Below are 17,384 nucleotides of genomic sequence, written 5' to 3'. Positions count from 1 at the left end.
ATCCAGACCTCCATGGAATATTAATTTTGATTTACATTGATCAATTTTATGTTTAATTGTTCTCAACGCATTCCACTATGTAATGAGTAAAGAAATACAACTGGAATGTTTAATTCAGTGATATCTAGGATGTGGTATTTTAGTGTTAAAAAAAAAAAGGGAAGAAGCCAGCACTGCTTATGGTCAGAACGCAATAACTGAAGTGCAATTGCACATAAATTCTAACTGTATTTCAAATATGAGACATTTAGCAAACAATTGATCAATTCTTTGAGCTACCCCGCCACTTCACGGCATTCTCATAATGGGGCAGTCCTAATCTTCGTATTTTATTTACGTTGTGCCATTATGGCTTCCTGAATGTATAAAAAAAAAAAAAAAAAGGACCACATTAAATGCGAACTGTACCTGGAGCATTTTCAGAATCACTCCCTTGGTGCCAGGAAAGGCAAGCGCAGGTAAAGGCCGATCAGGTCCAGTGCGGACATTTCAGATCTGGCCTCCACACTGCCAAACCCGCACCAAAGATGAAGGGTGAGACAGGCTGAGACACAAGTGCACAATTAACTTGAGCCTGAGGCGGGGCAGGGCTGCTGTGTGTGTGCACAGCAGCCTATCAATCACAGTGAACACAGAAAGAATGGCGCACATAACCCAGCGTGCGCGGCAACAGTGGTGGTCAGCCACATACCAATGCAAAGCAAAAAAAAAAAAAGGGAAGAAGCCAGCACTGCTTATGGTCAGAACGCAATAACTGAAGTGCAATTGCACATAAATTCTAACTGTATTTCAAATATGAGACATTTAGCAAACAATTGATCAATTCTTTGAGCTACCCCGCCACTTCACGGCATTCTCATAATGGGGCAGTCCTAATCTTCGTATTTTATTTACGTTGTGCCATTATGGCTTCCTGAATGTATAAAAAAAAAAAAAAAGAAAGGACCACATTAAATGCGAACTGTACCTAGAGCATTTTCAGAATCACTCCCTTGGTGCCAGGAAAGGCAAGCGCAGGTAAAGGCCGATCAGGTCCAGTGCGGACATTTCAGATCTGGCCTCCAGACTGCCAAACCCGCACCAAAGATGAAGGGTGAGACAGGCTGAGACACAGGTGCACAATTAACTTGAGCCTGAGGCGGGGCAGGGCTGCTGTGTGTGTGCACAGCAGCCTATCAATCACAGTGAACACAGAAAGAATGGCGCACATAACCCAGCGTGCGCGGCAACAGTGGTGGTCAGCCACATACCAATGCAAAGCAAAAAAAAAAAAAAGGGAAGAAGCCAGCACTGCTTATGGTCAGAACGCAATAACTGAAGTGCAATTGCACATAAATTCTAACTGTATTTCAAATATGAGACATTTAGCAAACAATTGATCAATTCTTTGAGCTACCCCGCCACTTCACGGCATTCTCATAATGGGGCAGTCCTAATCTTCGTATTTTATTTACGTTGTGCCATTATGACTTCCTGATTGTATAAAAAAAAAAAAAAAAAAAGGACCACATTAAATGCGAACTGTACCTGGAGCATTTTCAGAATCACTCCCTTGGTGCCAGGAAAGGCAAGCGCAGGTAAAGGCCGATCAGGTCCAGTGCGGACATTTCAGATCTGGCTTCCACACTGCCAAACCCGCACCAAAGATGAAGGGTGAGACAGGCTGAGACACAGGTGCACAATAATGGTATTTTAGTGTTCCCTTTTTTTGAGCAGTGGATATTATATTCATTGGTCAGGTGTCCATTATTACACATATGGACAAAAATATCATGCTTCTAGTAAAATCCATTGGTAATTTAGTGGTAGGTATTTATGCATTTGAAATGCTGGCACATGATCCCCAAACCCATCCTGTGTAGTGAGGACTGTACAATCACACATCTCATTGCAAAGTAAGGGGACACACACACACACACAGTAGAATAGCCTGTATCTACTGAGCATGTGCGTCCTATCGTGTAGGACCTACAGGATGAGGACATTTGCATGGGCAGACAGGAGTGCTGGCTGTAGATATTCAGGGGTTGATATCGGGAGCAGTGAGCACATTAGGAAGTGATTGCATTGGACAAGTTTATTTGAAGCCACTGAGCTATGATTGGTACTGAAGGAATAACCAGGAAAACAAGCAATCACCTCTCCTAGGGTAGAACCATGAGCCAGATGTGACTACCGCCTTCAGCAGCCCAGAGCCTTCTCATAATCATACAGGTCTCCGCAGATGGTTTTATATCTTATATACTGTAACTTTTATTTTAAATAAAGTTCATTTTTCTTCCCAGCCTATGCCAGTGCAGACCTGATTCTAACTCATTGGGTACTCTAGAATATGTATGTAGTTTTATTTATGAAGTTAATGTAATGAATACACAGGATTTTTCCGGGTAAAATATATATATTATGATTAAATTTTATTGCTCATAGAACTTAATACGAAATTATTAAACAGATCACCAAAATATATAAACCATTACCTGAATATCTAACTGTATTTAAATAAATCATCGGAAGAAAGAAGTACATCGACACTATAATATATTTGTGTGTGGCACTGTGACTGACAGAACTGCACCTGTCGCTGATTGGTCGCGGGAGGCTGGCACGACCAATCAGCGACGTGGGATTTCCGTTAGGGTACCGTCACACTATACCATTTCGATCGCTACGACGGTACGATTCGTGACGTTCCAGCGATATCGTTACGATATCGCTGTGTCTGACACGCAGCAGCGATCAGGAATCCTGCTGAGAATCGTACGTCGTAGCAGATCGTTTAGAACTTTCTTTCATCGCTGGATCTCCCGCTGTCATCGCTAGATCTAGCGATGCGATCCAGCGATGCGTTCGCTTGTAACCAGGGTAAACATCGGGTTACTAAGCACAGGGCCGCGCTTAGTAACCCGATGTTTACCCTGGTTACAAGCGTGAAACTAAAAAAAAACAAACAGCACATACTTACATTCTGGTGTCCGTCAGGTCCCTTGCCGTCTACTTCCCACACTGTGACTGCCGGCCGTAAAGTGAAAGCAGAGCACAGCGGCTGTGCTTTCACTTTCACTTTACGGCCGGCAGTCAGTGAGTGCGGGAAGCAGACGGCAAGGGACCTGACGGACACCAGAATGTAAGTATATGCTGTTTTTTTTTTTTTAGTTTTACGCTTGTAACCAGGGTAAACATCGGGTTACTAAGCGCGGCCCTGCACTTAGTAACCCAATGTTTACCCTTGGTTACCCGGGTGCTGCAGGGGGACTTCGGCATCGTTGAAGACAGTTTCAACGATGCCGAAGTCTTTCCCCTGGTTACCCGGGTACCTCGGCATCGTTGGTCGCTGGAGAGCTGTCTGTGTGACAGCTCCCCAGCGACCACACTACGATTTACCTACGATCACGGCCAGGTCATATCGCTGGTCGTGATCGTAGGTAAATCGTATAGTGTGACGGTACCCTTACAGACAAACAGACAGAGTTAGAAGATTACACTGGTCTACAACAACAACAAAAATTTCTGGCATGGACTTTAAGAACAGTTTTAGACTAATTTGAGGGTGCTGAATTCAAATCTGATCTTATAATTTCACATCACGCTTTTGCGCTATAGGTATATAGCCCATTTTCAAGAAATCCATGATAAATATAAGTAGTGTATGAAAAGTGCCGGTTTATACAGTTCACTAAGTTAAATTTAGTTTTCATTTAGTCTCCCAATAAATATGAGAATATATTTTTCTTTGAACATGCTTAATTCCCATTTGTTATGATCAGGGCCATATTTAGAGTTTCTGCTGCCCTAGGCACTTTTCGTGCTGCCTCCCCCATTGGTGAGTATGACTAATGCAGACACTATCGGCAGTGACTTAGGCTACTTTCACATCAGCGATTTTTGACATTTGCGGCAGATCCGGCAGTTTTTCCGCATCCGTAACGGATCACTTATTGCAACACTATGTTCGGCCTCATTCATTCCCTATGGGACTTGCGGCACTTGCGGTTTTGCTGCGATCCGGCAAATGCAGTACTTGCAGCAACAAGAAAAAATATGCTGCTAGCAGTGTTTTTTTTTGTCTCACCTCAAGTGCTGCACATGTCCACAAGTCCCATAGGGAATGAATGAGGCCGAACGCAGAGTTGCCGGCCTGTAAGTGATATGTTACACGACAGAGGCGGAAAAACTGCAGTATCTGCTGCGAACGGAGAAAATCGCTGATGTGAAAGCAGCCTTAGCAAACCTTTCCATTAGTTGTCATGTGAGAATCTGGTGGATCTCATACACAGTACATGGTCAGTTGATTCTGCCACGGTTCCAAGGTTTGGCTGACAGGTTTTTAAGGCTACTTTCACACTAGCGTTAACTGCAATCCATCACAATGCGTCGTTTTGCAGAAAAAACGCATCCTGCAAAAGTGCTTGCAGGATGCGTTTTTTCCCCATAGACTTGTATTGACGACGCATTGCGACAGATTGCCACACGTCGCATCCGTCGTGCCTCTCCTCTCCAGCCTCTCCTCTCCAGCCTCTCATTTCCTCTCCTTACCAGCCTCTCATCTCCTCTCCTTTCCAGCCTCTCCTCTCCTTTCCAGCCTCTCCTCTCCTTTCCAGCCTTTCATCTCCTCTCCTTTCCAGCCTCTCATCTCCTTTCCAGCCTCTCCTCTCCTGCCTCTCATCTCCTTACCAGCCTCTCATCTCCTCTCCTTACCAGCCTCTCATCTCCTCTCCTTTCTAGCCTCTCATCTCCTTTCCAGCCTCTCCTCTCCTTTCCAGCCTCTCCTCTCCTTACCAGCCTCTCATCTCCTCTCCTTTCTAGCCTCTCCTCTCCTTTCCAGCCTCTCATCTCCTCTCCTTTCTAGCCTCTCCTCTCCAGCCTCTCATCTCCTTTCCAGCCTCTCATCTCCTCTCCTTTCCAGCCTCTCATCTCCTTACCAGCCTCTCCTCTCCTTTCCAGTCTCTCCTTTCCAGCCTCTCCTCTCCTTTCCAGCCTCTCCTCTTCTTTCCAGCCTCTCCTCTCCTTTCCAGCCTCTCCTCTCCTGCCTCTCATCTCCTTTCCAGCCTCTCCTCTCCTTACCTGGCTCTCATCTCCTCTCCTTTCTAGCCTCTCCTCTCCTTTCCAGCCTCTCCTTTCCAGCCTCTCCTCTCCTGCCTCTCATCTCCTTTCCAGCCTCTCCTCTCCTGCCTCTCCTCTCCTTACCAGCCTCTCATCTCCTCTCCTTACCAGCCTCTCATCTCTTCTCCTTTCTAGCCTCTCATCTCCTTTCCAGCCTCTCCTCTCCTGCCTCTCATCTCCTTTCCAGCCTCTCCTCTCCTTACCAGCCTCTCATCTCCTCTCCTTTCTGGCCTCTCCTCTCCTTTCCAGCCTCTCATCTCCTTTCCAGCCTCTCCTCTCCTTACCAGCCTCTCATCTCCTCTCCTTTCCAGCCCCTCCTCTCCTTTCCAGCCTCTCCTCTCCTGCCTCTCATCTCCTTTCCAGCCTCTCCTCTCCTTACCAGCCTCTTCTCTCCTTTCCAGCCTCTCCTCTCCTGCTTCTCATCTCCTTTCCAGCCTCTCCTCTCCTTACCAGCCTCTCATCTCCTCTCCTTTCTAGCCTCTCCTTTCCAGCCTCTCCTCTCCTTTCCAGCCTCTCCTCTCCTGCCTCTCATCTCCTTTCCAGCCTCTCCTCTCCTTACCAGCCTCTCATCTCCTCTCCTTTCTAGCCTCTCCTCTCCTTTCCAGCCTCTCCTCTCCTGCCTCTCATCTCCTTTCCAGCCTCTCCTCTCCTTTCCAGCCCCTCCTCTCCTTTCCAGCCTCTCCTGCCTTTCATCTCCTTTCCAGCCTCTCCTCTCCTTACCAGCCTCCCATCCCCTCCCCTTAGCAGGCTCTCCTCTCCTTACCAGCCTCTCATCTCCTCTCCTCTCCTGCCTCTCATCTCCTTTCCAGCCTCTCCTCTCTTTTCCAGCCTCCCATCCCCTCCCCTTAGCAGCCTCCCCTCTCTTCACTCACTCACATCAGCAGACTTCCGTCTCCTCTCTCACCTCACTCCTCTCTGCAGCTTCCTCTCCTCTGAGTCCTCACACACTGCCCGCCTCCTCTCCATGCTCATCGCCGACTTCAGTATCTTCTCCCACAAACATTACCTTCTTCTCTGCAGTCTGCTCCAGTGCTCTTACAGTAAGAAGAGCGCGCAGCGTGTCACATGACCCTCTTTGATAAAGCAATCCGCGAAACGCGCGTCAGGGGGCTGCCAGTCGAGCGGGGAGTGTCCTCTTGCCTCTGATATGGGTAAGTTACCTTAATTTGTGACTTGACTGTGGCTCATTGTGGGGGCATATTTATGCATGTTTAGCTGCTCTACTTATTTGTTACTATGGGGTTTAACCCCTCTACATGCGCCCAGTCTATTTGAAATTTCTATCCACGTATGCCCATCTCTTTGGGACAACTGGACTTCCCCGCCCCACTGGTATACCTATGGGCTCTCCATTTGAATCTTCTCCTGTGTTATATGTGCTATGATGGCAATTGATACATTTTAATGGTATTGTTGTTTATTGTTAATAAAGTTTATATATTGGTAAACATGTGTTTTGGGATTTCTGTACTCCGGTTTTTTGTGTTTTATGTGGCTGTATGTATGTATCAAGCTATGGCCACTCCACATAGCCCTGCCCACTCCATACGCAAAGCCCCGTCCACATGGCCCACGTTGTTAGCGCACACAGGCGGAAACACATTCACCTCGAAAGCTACTCTGTAAAACTCACAGACTGCAATGTCGTCCCAGCATGCTACAATTAGGGCCGCCGCCTTCAGAGTATCAGTGCACAGCAGGCACAGGTCACATCTAGCTATATCTAGAATGGAGTTGCTCCTATGAGGCATGATGTCAAGGGAAAGGGAAGAGCCTCATGGATTACACCGCTGTGCTCATAACAGGAAGTTGCTGTGCATGTGTGAGGGGAAAATGAGAGGAATGTTAGGGGTCGAGTTCCTGCCTCTGCACAGGAGGAATCTAGAGCCATCTCCGCTGCGGTCTCTCATTCTTCTCCAGCTGCAGTGGAGCCTGCTCAGCGGAGACGTCGGTCCCAGCATCTGGCTCAGCCTGATACTGTGCGGATGGTTACTGCTGCCTTTCCAGGCTCAGCCATTGTAGCCAGTACTGGTCAGCGGCGAGCAGACGTCTCTGGCACTAAGTCCTGCTTTTCCCCTTCTGAGCATGCCCGGGGAAAGACCTTTCATTGGAGGTTGGGAGTCACATGCTCAGGTACTGTGGCAGCTCCCATTGGTCCTCTAGGAAGGTCCTGAAGTTACTCAGGTACTGTAGCAGCTCCCATTGATCCTCTAGGAAGGTCCTGAAGTTGCTGCAGCTATAAAAGGTTTGCATGGCCCCACGGCCATGTGCTAGTATCAGCTTATGTTATGAGCTTTAGCTACTCCGTGGTCTTGTCTGCTTGTGGTCAGGGTCTGGCTGAAATAAGCCACTAGATTACCGGCACCTCCGGTGAGGAGTTTGTATGTTGAATTCAGGGCTGGCGTAAAGCCATTAGAATTCCGGCTCCACCGGAGAGGAGGTGTTTGTGTGCTTGCTACTCCCTGACCACTGATTGCTTTTGCTGTTAGGCAGCTGTGTTCCCCTGTGACACTAACAAGGGACAGCGTTTTCCCTTCTGTGTGACTCTGTGAAGTAATAGTTCGCTTCTACCGCCATATTGTGCCACCTGCTTGCAGCAGGTTGGTCTCCTGCACGGTGGACCCCGGGCTGCGAATGCACCAATAATAATATCTAAATATACTTGGTGCGTTTTGCCAGCCCTAACAAGGAGGTGAAAATGAGAGGAAAATAGTGGAATGAGGGGAAAATGAGAGACGTGATGGGAAAATGAGAGAAGTGATGGGAAAATGAGAGAAGTGAGGTGCTGCTGCAGTATGAGGCTGTTATAGAGAAGAGTAAAGCGCTGCAAGTGGAGGCTGTGTGTAAGGCCACATTCAATCGCTCAGCATTTGGTCAGTATTTTAACTCAGTATTTATAAGCCCAAACCACGAGTGGGAGAAAAATACAGACCAAATAACGTGTGAACGAGGTCTAAAGGAGAAAAGTGTGGTGCTGCAGAAGAAGTAGGCTGAGTATACGATACGCATTATTGCACTCTGTCGACATCCCCACTATCATCATGGGTGATTTCAATATCCCCATTGACACTTCCACCTCAGCTGCATCTAAACTTCTATCTCTCACTTCCTCCTTTGGCCTCACTCAATGGTCCTCTGAGGCCACTCACAAAGATGGCCACACGCTGGACCTCATTTTCACCCGCCTCTGCTCCCTTACTAATCTCATTAACACACCCCTCCCCCTGTCTGACCACAACCTACTGACATTCTCTTCCCTCTCCTCTCCTAATGTGCAACCCCCACTCCACAAACTCCCTCGCAGAAATCTCAAACATCTCAACTTACAATCATTCTCGGAGTCCCTTCTCCCTCTCACAGACATAGCTTCCCTTCATGACACAGATGCTGCTGCCACTTTTTATAACACCACAATAACAGCAACACTCGATTCGGCCGCCCCGCTCATGCATAGTAAAACTCGTACAATTAACAGGCAGCCCTGGCTGACCAGCCTGACCAAAGAATTAAGACGGGCTTCCAGGATTGCTGAGCGGAGATGGAAGCAATCCCGCTCTGCCGACCACTTCACTACATACAAGCAGTCCCTCGCCAGCTTCAAGTCTGCACTCACTGCTGCAAAACAAACTTACTTCTCATCTCTCATATCCTTCCTGTCTCACAACCCTAAACAGCTTTTCAACACTTTCAATTCTCTACTCCGTCCCCCAGCACCTCCTCCCTCCCCCCTCATTTCTGCTGAAGACTTCGCCTCTTTCTTTAAACAGAAGATCGATACGATCAGAGAAAGCTTTGGCCCACAGCGCCCACTGCCCCTCTTAGCTGCTCAACCCTGCTCCTCCAAAACCAGCTTCTCCACCATGACAGAAGATCAGCTCTCCACCCTCCTGTCAAGATCACACCTCACCACCTGCACGCTTGACCCGCTCCCATCCCACCTCATCCCTAACCTTTCCATGGTCTTCATCCCAACCCTAACGCACCTCTTCAACCTCTCACTCACAACAGGTGTCTTCCCCTCATCCTTCAAGCATGCCAAGATCACACCCATCCTCAAAAAGCCCTCCCTCGACCCATCCTCTGTGTCTAGCTATCGCCCGATATCTCTTCTCCCTTATGCCTCCAAATTGCTGGAGCAACACGTCCATCTTGAACTGTCCTCCCACCTCTCCTCCTGCTCCCTCTTTGATCGGTTACAATCAGGCTTCCGTCCCCATCACTCAACTGAAACTGCCCTAACTAAAGTCACCAATGACCTACTAACTGCCAGGAGCAAGCGACACTACTCTGTCCTCCTTCTCCTGGACCTGTCTTCCGCCTTTGACACTGTGGACCACTCCCTTTTGCTACAAATTCTCTCATCTCTTGGCATCACAGACTTGGCCCTTTCCTGGATCTCGTCATATCTGACAGACCGAACATTCAGTGTCTCCCTCCCCCACACCACCTCCTCACTTCGCCCCTTGTCAGTCGGTGTTCCTCAAGGCTCTGTTCTAGGAACCCTACTCTTCTCCATCTACACTTTCGGCTTGGGACAGCTCATAGAATCCCACGGTATGCAGTACCATCTCTACGCTGATGACACGCAGATCTACCTATCCGGACCTGACCTCACCTCCTTACTTACCAAAATCCCGCACTGTCTGTCTGCTATTTCAGCCTTCTTTTCTGCTAGCTTTCTACAACTGAACATGGACAAAACAGAATTCATCATCTTTCCCCCATCTCACTCTACCCTTCCACCAGACCTATCCATCAATGTCAATGGCTGCTCACTTTCCCCAGTCCCACACGCCCGGTGCCTCGGGGTGATCTTCGACTCTGCCCTCTCTTTCAAGCCACATATCATAGTAACATAGTAACATAGTTAGTAAGGCCGAAAAAAGACATTTGTCCATCCAGTTCAGCCTATATTCCATCATAATAAATCCCCAGATCTACGTCCTTCTACAGAACCTAATAATTGTATGATACAATATTGTTCTGCTCCAGGAAGACATCCAGGCCTCTCTTGAACCCCTCGACTGAGTTCGCCATCACCACCTCCTCAGGCAAGCAATTCCAGATTCTCACTGCCCTAACAGTAAAGAATCCTCTTCTATGTTGGTGGAAAAACCTTCTCTCCTCCAGACGCAAAGAATGCCCCCTTGTGCCCGTCACCTTCCTTGGTATAAACAGATCCTCAGCAAGATATTTGTATTGTCCCCTTATATACTTATACATGGTTATTAGATCGCCCCTCAGTCGTCTTTTTTCTAGACTAAATAATCCTAATTTCGCTAATCTATCTGGGTATTGTAGTTCTCCCATCCCCTTTATTAATTTTGTTGCCCTCCTTTGTACTCTCTCTAGTTCCATTATATCCTTCCTGAGCACCGGTGCCCAAAACTGGACACAGTACTCCATGTGCGGTCTAACTAGGGATTTGTACAGAGGCAGTATAATGCTCTCATCATGTGTATCCAGACCTCTTTTAATGCACCCCATGATCCTGTTTGCCTTGGCAGCTGCTGCCTGGCACTGGCTGCTCCAGGTAAGTTTATCATTAACTAGGATCCCCAAGTCCTTCTCCCTGTCAGATTTACCCAGTGGTTTCCCGTTCAGTGTGTAATGGTGATATTGATTCCTTCTTCCCATGTGTATAACCTTACATTTATCATTGTTAAACCTCATCTGCCACCTTTCAGCCCAAGTTTCCAACTTATCCAGATCCATCTGTATCAGAATACTATCTTCTCTTGTATTAACTGCTTTACATAGTTTTGTATCATCTGCAAATATCGATATTTTACTGTGTAAACCTTCTACCAGATCATTAATGAATATGTTGAAGAGAACAGGTCCCAATACCGACCCCTGCGGTACCCCACTGGTCACAGCGACCCAGTTAGAGACTATACCATTTATAACCACCCTCTGCTTTCTATCACTAAGCCAGTTACTAACCCATTTACACACATTTTCCCCCAGACCAAGCATTCTCATTTTGTGTACCAACCTCTTGTGCGGCACGGTATCAAACGCTTTGGAAAAATCGAGATATACCACATCCAATGACTCACCGTGGTCCAGCCTATAGCTTACCTCTTCATAAAAACTGATTAGATTGGTTTGACAGGAGCGATTTCTCATAAACCCATGCTGATATGGAGTTAAACAGTTATTCTCATTGAGATAATCCAGAATAACATCCCTCAGAAACCCTTCAAATATTTTACCAACAATAGAGGTTAGACTTACTGGCCTATAATTTCCAGGTTCACTTTTAGAGCCCTTTTTGAATATTGGCACCACATTTGCTATGCGCCAGTCCTGCGGAACAGACCCTGTCGCTATAGAGTCCCTAAAAATAAGAAATAATGGTTTATCTATTACATTACTTAGTTCTCTTAGTACTCGTGGGTGTATGCCATCCGGACCCGGAGATTTATCTATTTTAATCTTATTTAGCCGGTTTCGCACCTCTTCTTGGGTTAGATTGGTGACCCTTAACCCCTTTACCCCCAAGGGTGGTTTGCACGTTAATGACCGGGCCAATTTTTACAATTCTGACCACTGTCCCTTTATGAGGTTATAACTCTGGAACACTTCAATGGATCCTGGTGATTCTGACATTGTTTTCTCGTGACATATTGTACTTCATGACAATGGTAAAAATTATTTGATAGTACCTGCGTTTATTTGTGAAAAAAACGGAAATTTGGCGAAAATTATGAAAATTTCGCAATTTTCCAACTTTGAATTTTTATGCAATTAAATCACAGAGATATGTCACACAAAATACTTAATAAGTAACATTTCCCACATGTCTACTTTACATCAGCACAATTTTGGAACCAAAATTTTTTTTTGTTAGGGAGTTATAAGGGTTAAAAGTTGACCAGCAATTTCTCATTTCTACAACACCATTTTATTTTAGGGACCACATCTCATTTGAAGTCATTTTGAGGGGTCTATATGATAGAAAATACCCAAGTGTGACACCATTCTAAAAACTACACCCCTCAAGGTGCTCAAAACCATATTCAAGAAGTTTATTAACCCTTCTGGTGCTTCACAGGAATTTTTTGAATGTTTAAATAAAAATGAACATTTAACTTTTTTTCACAAAAAATTTAATTCAGCTCCAATTTGTTTTATTTTACCAAGGGTAACAGGAGAAAATGGACCCCAAACATTGTTGTACAATTTGTCCTGAGTATGCCAATACCCCACATGTGGGGGTAAACCACTGTTTGGGCGCATGGCAGAGCTCGGAAGCGAAGGAGTGCCATTTGACTTTTCAATGCAAAATTGACTGGAATTGAGATGGGACGCCATGTTTCGTTTGGAGAGCCCCTGATGTGGCTAAACATTGAAACCCCCCACAAGTGACACCATTTTGGAAAGTAGACCCCCTAAGGAACTTATCTAGAGGTGTGGTGAGCACTTTGACCCAACAAGTGCTTCACAGAAGTTTATAATGTAGAACCGTAAAAATAAAAAATCATATTTTTTCACAAAAATTATCTTTTCGCCCCCAATTTTTTATTTTCCCAAGGGTAAGAGAAGAAATTGGACCCCAAAAGTTGTTGTACAATTTGTCCTGAGTACGCTGATAGCCCATATGTGGGGGTAAACCACTGTTTGGGCGGATGGGAGAGCTCGGAAGGGAAGGAGCGCCGTTTGACTTTTCAATGCAAAATTGACAGGAATTGAGATGGGACGTCATGTTGCGTTTGAAGAGCCACTGATGTGCCTAAACATTGAAACCCCCCACAAGTGACACCATTTTGGAAAGTAGACCCCCTAAGGAACTTATCTAGAGGTGTGGTGAGCACTTTGACCCACCAAGTGCTTCACAGAAGTTTATAATGTAGAACCGTAAAAATAAAAAATCATATTTTTTCACAAAAATTATCTTTTTGCCCCCAATTTTTTATTTTCCCAAGGGTAAGAGAAGAAATTGGACCCCAAAAGTTGTTGTACAATTTGTCCTGAGTACGCGGATACCCCATATGTGGGGGTAAACCACTGTTTGGGTGGATGGGAGAGCTCGGAAGGGAAGGAGCGCCGTTTGACTTTTCAAAGCAAAATTGACAGGAATTGAGATGGGACGCCATGTTGCGTTTGAAGAGCCACTGATGTGCCTAAACATTGAAACCCCCCACAAATGACACCATTTTGGAAAGTAGACCCCCTAAGGAACTTATCTAGAGGTGTTGTGAGCACTTTGACCCACCAAGTGCTTCACAGAAGTTTATAATGCAGAGCCGTAAAAATAAAACAAAATTTTTTTCCCACAAAAATTATTTTTTTAGCCCCCAGTTTTGTATTTTCCTGAGGGTAACAGGAGAAATTGGACCCCAAAATTTGTTGCCCAATTTGTCCTGAGTGCGATGATACACCATATGTGGGGGGAACCACTGTTTGGGCACATGGGAGGGCTCAGAAGGGAAGGAGTGCCATTTGAATGCAGACTTAGATGGAATGGTCTGCAGGTGTCACATTGCGTTTGCAGAGCCCCTAATGTACCTAAACAGTAGAAACCCCCCACAAGTGACACCATTTTGGAAAGTAGACCCCCTTAGGAACTTATCTAGATGTGTGCTGAGCGCTTTGACCCACCAAGGGCTTCACAGAAGTTTATAATGGAGAGCCGTAAAAATAAAACAAAAATTTTTTCCCACAAAAATTATTTTTTAGCCCCCAGTTTTGTATTTTCCCGAGGGTAAAAGGAGAAATTCGACCCCACAATTTGTTGTCCAATTTGTCCTGAGTGCGCTGATACCCCATATGTGGGGGGGAACCACTGTTTGGGCGCATGGGAGGGCTCGGAAGGGAAGGAGCTCCATTTGGAATGAGGACTTAGATGGAATGGTCTGCAGGTGTCACATTGCATTTGCAGAGCCCCTAATGTACCTAAACAGTAGAAACCTCCCACAAGTGACACCATTTTGGAAACTAGACCCACTAAGGAACTCATCTAGATGTGTTGTGATAGCTTTGAACCCCCAAGTGTTTCACTACAGTTTGTAACGCAGAGCCGTGAAAATTAAAAAAAAAAATCTTTCCCCCCAAAATTATTTTTTAGCCCCCAGTTTTGTATTTTCCCGAGGGTAAGAGGAGAAATTCGACCCCAAAAGTTGTTGTCCAATTTGTCCTGAGTACGCTGATACCCCGTATGTTGGGGAAACCAACGTTTGAGCGCATGGCAGAGCTCGGAAGGGAAGGAGCGCCATTTGGAATGCAGACTTAGATGGAATGGTCTGCAGACGTCACATTGCGTTTGCAGAACCCCTAATGTACCTAAACAGTAGAAACCCCCCACAAGTGACCCCATATTGGAAACTAGACCCCCCAGGGAACTAATCTAGATGTGTTGTGAGAACTTTGAACCCCCAAGTGTTTCACTACAGTTTATAACGCAGAGCCGTGAAAATAAAAAATCTTTTTTTTTCCCACAAAAAATATGTTTTAGCCCCGAGTTTTGTATTTTCCCAAGGGTAGCAGGAGAAATTGGACCCCAAAAGTTGTTGTCCTATTTGTCCTGAGTACGCTGATACCCCATATGTTGGGGTAAACCCCTGTTTGGGCACACGGGAGAGCTCGGAAGGGAAGAAGCACTGTTTTACTTTTTCAACGCAGAATTGGCTGGAATTGAGATCGGACGCCATGTCGCGTTTGGAGAGCCCCTGATGTGCCTAAACAGTGGAAACCCCCCAATTATAACTGAAACCCTAATCCAAACACATCCCTAACCCTAATCCCAACAGTAACCCTAACCACACCTCTAACCCTGACACACCCCTAACCCTAATCCCAACCCTATTCCCAACCGTAAATGTAATCTAAACCCTAACTGTAACTTTAGCCCCAACCCAAACTGTAGCCCTAGCCCTAACCCTAGCCCTAATCCTAACCCTAGCCCTAACCCTAGCCCTAACCCTAGCCCTAACCCTAGCCCTAACCCTAGCCCTAACCCTAGCCCTAACCCTAGCCCTAACCCTAACCCTAGCCCTAACCCTAGCCCTAACCCTAGCCCTAACCCTAGCCCTAACTCTAACCCTAGCCCTAATGGGAAAATGGAAATAAATACATTTTTTTAATTTTTCCCTAACTAAGGGGGTGATGAAGGGGGGTTTGATTTACTTTTATAGCGGGTTTTTTAGCGGATTTTTATGATTGGCAGCCGTCACACACTGAAAGACGCTTTTTATTGCAAAAAATATTTTTTGCGTTACCACATTTTGAGAGCTATAATTTTTCTATATTCTGGTCCACAGAGTCATGTGAGGTCTTGTTTTTTGCGGGACGAGTTGATGTTTTTATTGGTAACATTTTCGGGCACGTGACATTTTTTGATCGCTTTTTATTCCGATTTTTGTGAGGTAGAATGACCAAAAACCAGCTATTCATGAATTTCTATTGGGGGAGGCGTTTATACCGTTCCGCGTTTGGTAAAATTGATGAAGCAGTTTTATTCTTCGGGTCAGTACGATTACAGCGACACCTCATTTATATCATTTTTTTATGTTTTGGCGCTTTTATACGATAAAAACTATTTTATAGAAAAAATAATTATTTTTGCATCGCTTTATTCTCAGGACTATAACTTTTTTATTTTTTTGCTGATGATGCTGTATGGCGGCTCGTTTTTTGCGGGACAAGATGACGTTTTCAGCGGTACCGTGGTTAGTTATATCTGTCTTTTTGATCGCGTGTTATTCCACCTTTTGTTCGGCGGTATGATAATAAAGCGTTGTTTTTTGCCTCGTTTTTTTTTTTTTTCTTACGGTGTTTACTGAAGGGGTTAACTAGTGGGCCAGTTTTATAGGTCGGGCCGTTACGGACGCGGCGATACTAAATATGTGTACTTTTATTGTTTTTTTTTTTTTATTTAGATAAAGAAATGTATTTATGGGAATAATATTTTTATTTTTTTTTCATTATTTTGGAATATTTTTTTTTATTTTTTTTTACACATTTGAAATTTTTTTTTTTTACTTTTTTACTTTGTCCCAGGGGGGGACATCACAGATCAGTGATCTGACAGTTTGCACAGCACTCTGTCAGATCACTGATCTGATAGGAGTGCAGGCTGCTTCACAGTGCCTGCTCTGAGCAGGCTCTGTGAAGCCACCTCCCTCCCTGCAGGACCCGGATCCGCGGCCATCTTGGATCCGGGGCTGGAGGGAGCAGGGAGGGAGGTGAGACCCTCGCAGCAACGCGATCACATCGCGTTGCTGCGGGGGGCTCAGGGAAGCCCGCAGGGAGCCCCCTCCCTGCGCGGTGCTTCCCTGCACCGCCGGCACATCGCGATCATCTTTGATCGCGGTGTGCCGGGGGTTAATGTGCCGGGGGCGGTCCGTGACCGCTCCTGGCACATAGTGCCGGATGTCAGCTGCGATAAACAGCTGACACCCGGCCGCGATCGGCGGCGCTCCCCCCGTGAGCGCTGCCGATCGCATATGACGTACTATTGCGTCCTTGGGAAGTAAAGCCCACCCCACATGGACGCAATAGTACGTCTAATGGCAGAAAGGGGTTAATATAGGGTTTTCATTGTTTCTTGGGATTTCACCTAGCATTTCATTTTCCACCGTGAATACCGTGGAGAAGAAGGTGTTTAATATGTTAGCTTTTTCCTCGTCATCTACAACCATTCTTTCCTCACTATTTTTTAAGGGGCCTACATTTTCAGTTTTTATTCTTTTACTATTGATATAGTTGAAGAACAGTTTGGGATTAGTTTTACTCTCCTTAGCAATGTGCTTCTCTGTTTCCTTTTTGGCAGCTTTAATTAGTTTTTTAGATAAAGTATTTTTCTCCCTATAGTTTTTTAGAGCTTCAATGGTGCCATCCTGCTTTAGTAGTGCAAATGCTTTCTTTTTACTGTTAATTGCCTGTCTTACCTCTTTGTTTAGCCACATTGGGTTTTTCCTATTTCTAGTCCTTTTATTCCCACATATCCAAGCCCTTGCCTCCTCCTGCCGTCTCAAACTCAAAAATATTTCCCGGATCCGTGCTTTCCTTGACTGCGACACCGCAAAAACGCTAGTGCATGCCCTTATCATCTCCCGCCTCGACTACTGCAACCTCCTACTCTCTGGACTCCCCTCTAGCACTCTGACACCACTCCAATCCATCCTACACTCTGCTGCCCGACTAATCTACCTGTCTCCCCGCTATTCCCCAGCCTCTCCCCTATGTCAAGCCCTTCACTGGCTTCCTATCGCCCAGAGACTCCAGTTCAAAACCCTCACAATGACATACAAAGCCATCCACAACCTTTCTCCTCCATA

The sequence above is a fragment of the Ranitomeya imitator genome, chromosome 1, assembly GCF_032444005.1.
Source record: "Ranitomeya imitator isolate aRanImi1 chromosome 1, aRanImi1.pri, whole genome shotgun sequence".
NCBI classification, from domain to species: domain Eukaryota; kingdom Metazoa; phylum Chordata; class Amphibia; order Anura; family Dendrobatidae; genus Ranitomeya; species Ranitomeya imitator.
This window is presented reverse-complemented; position numbering follows the sequence as displayed.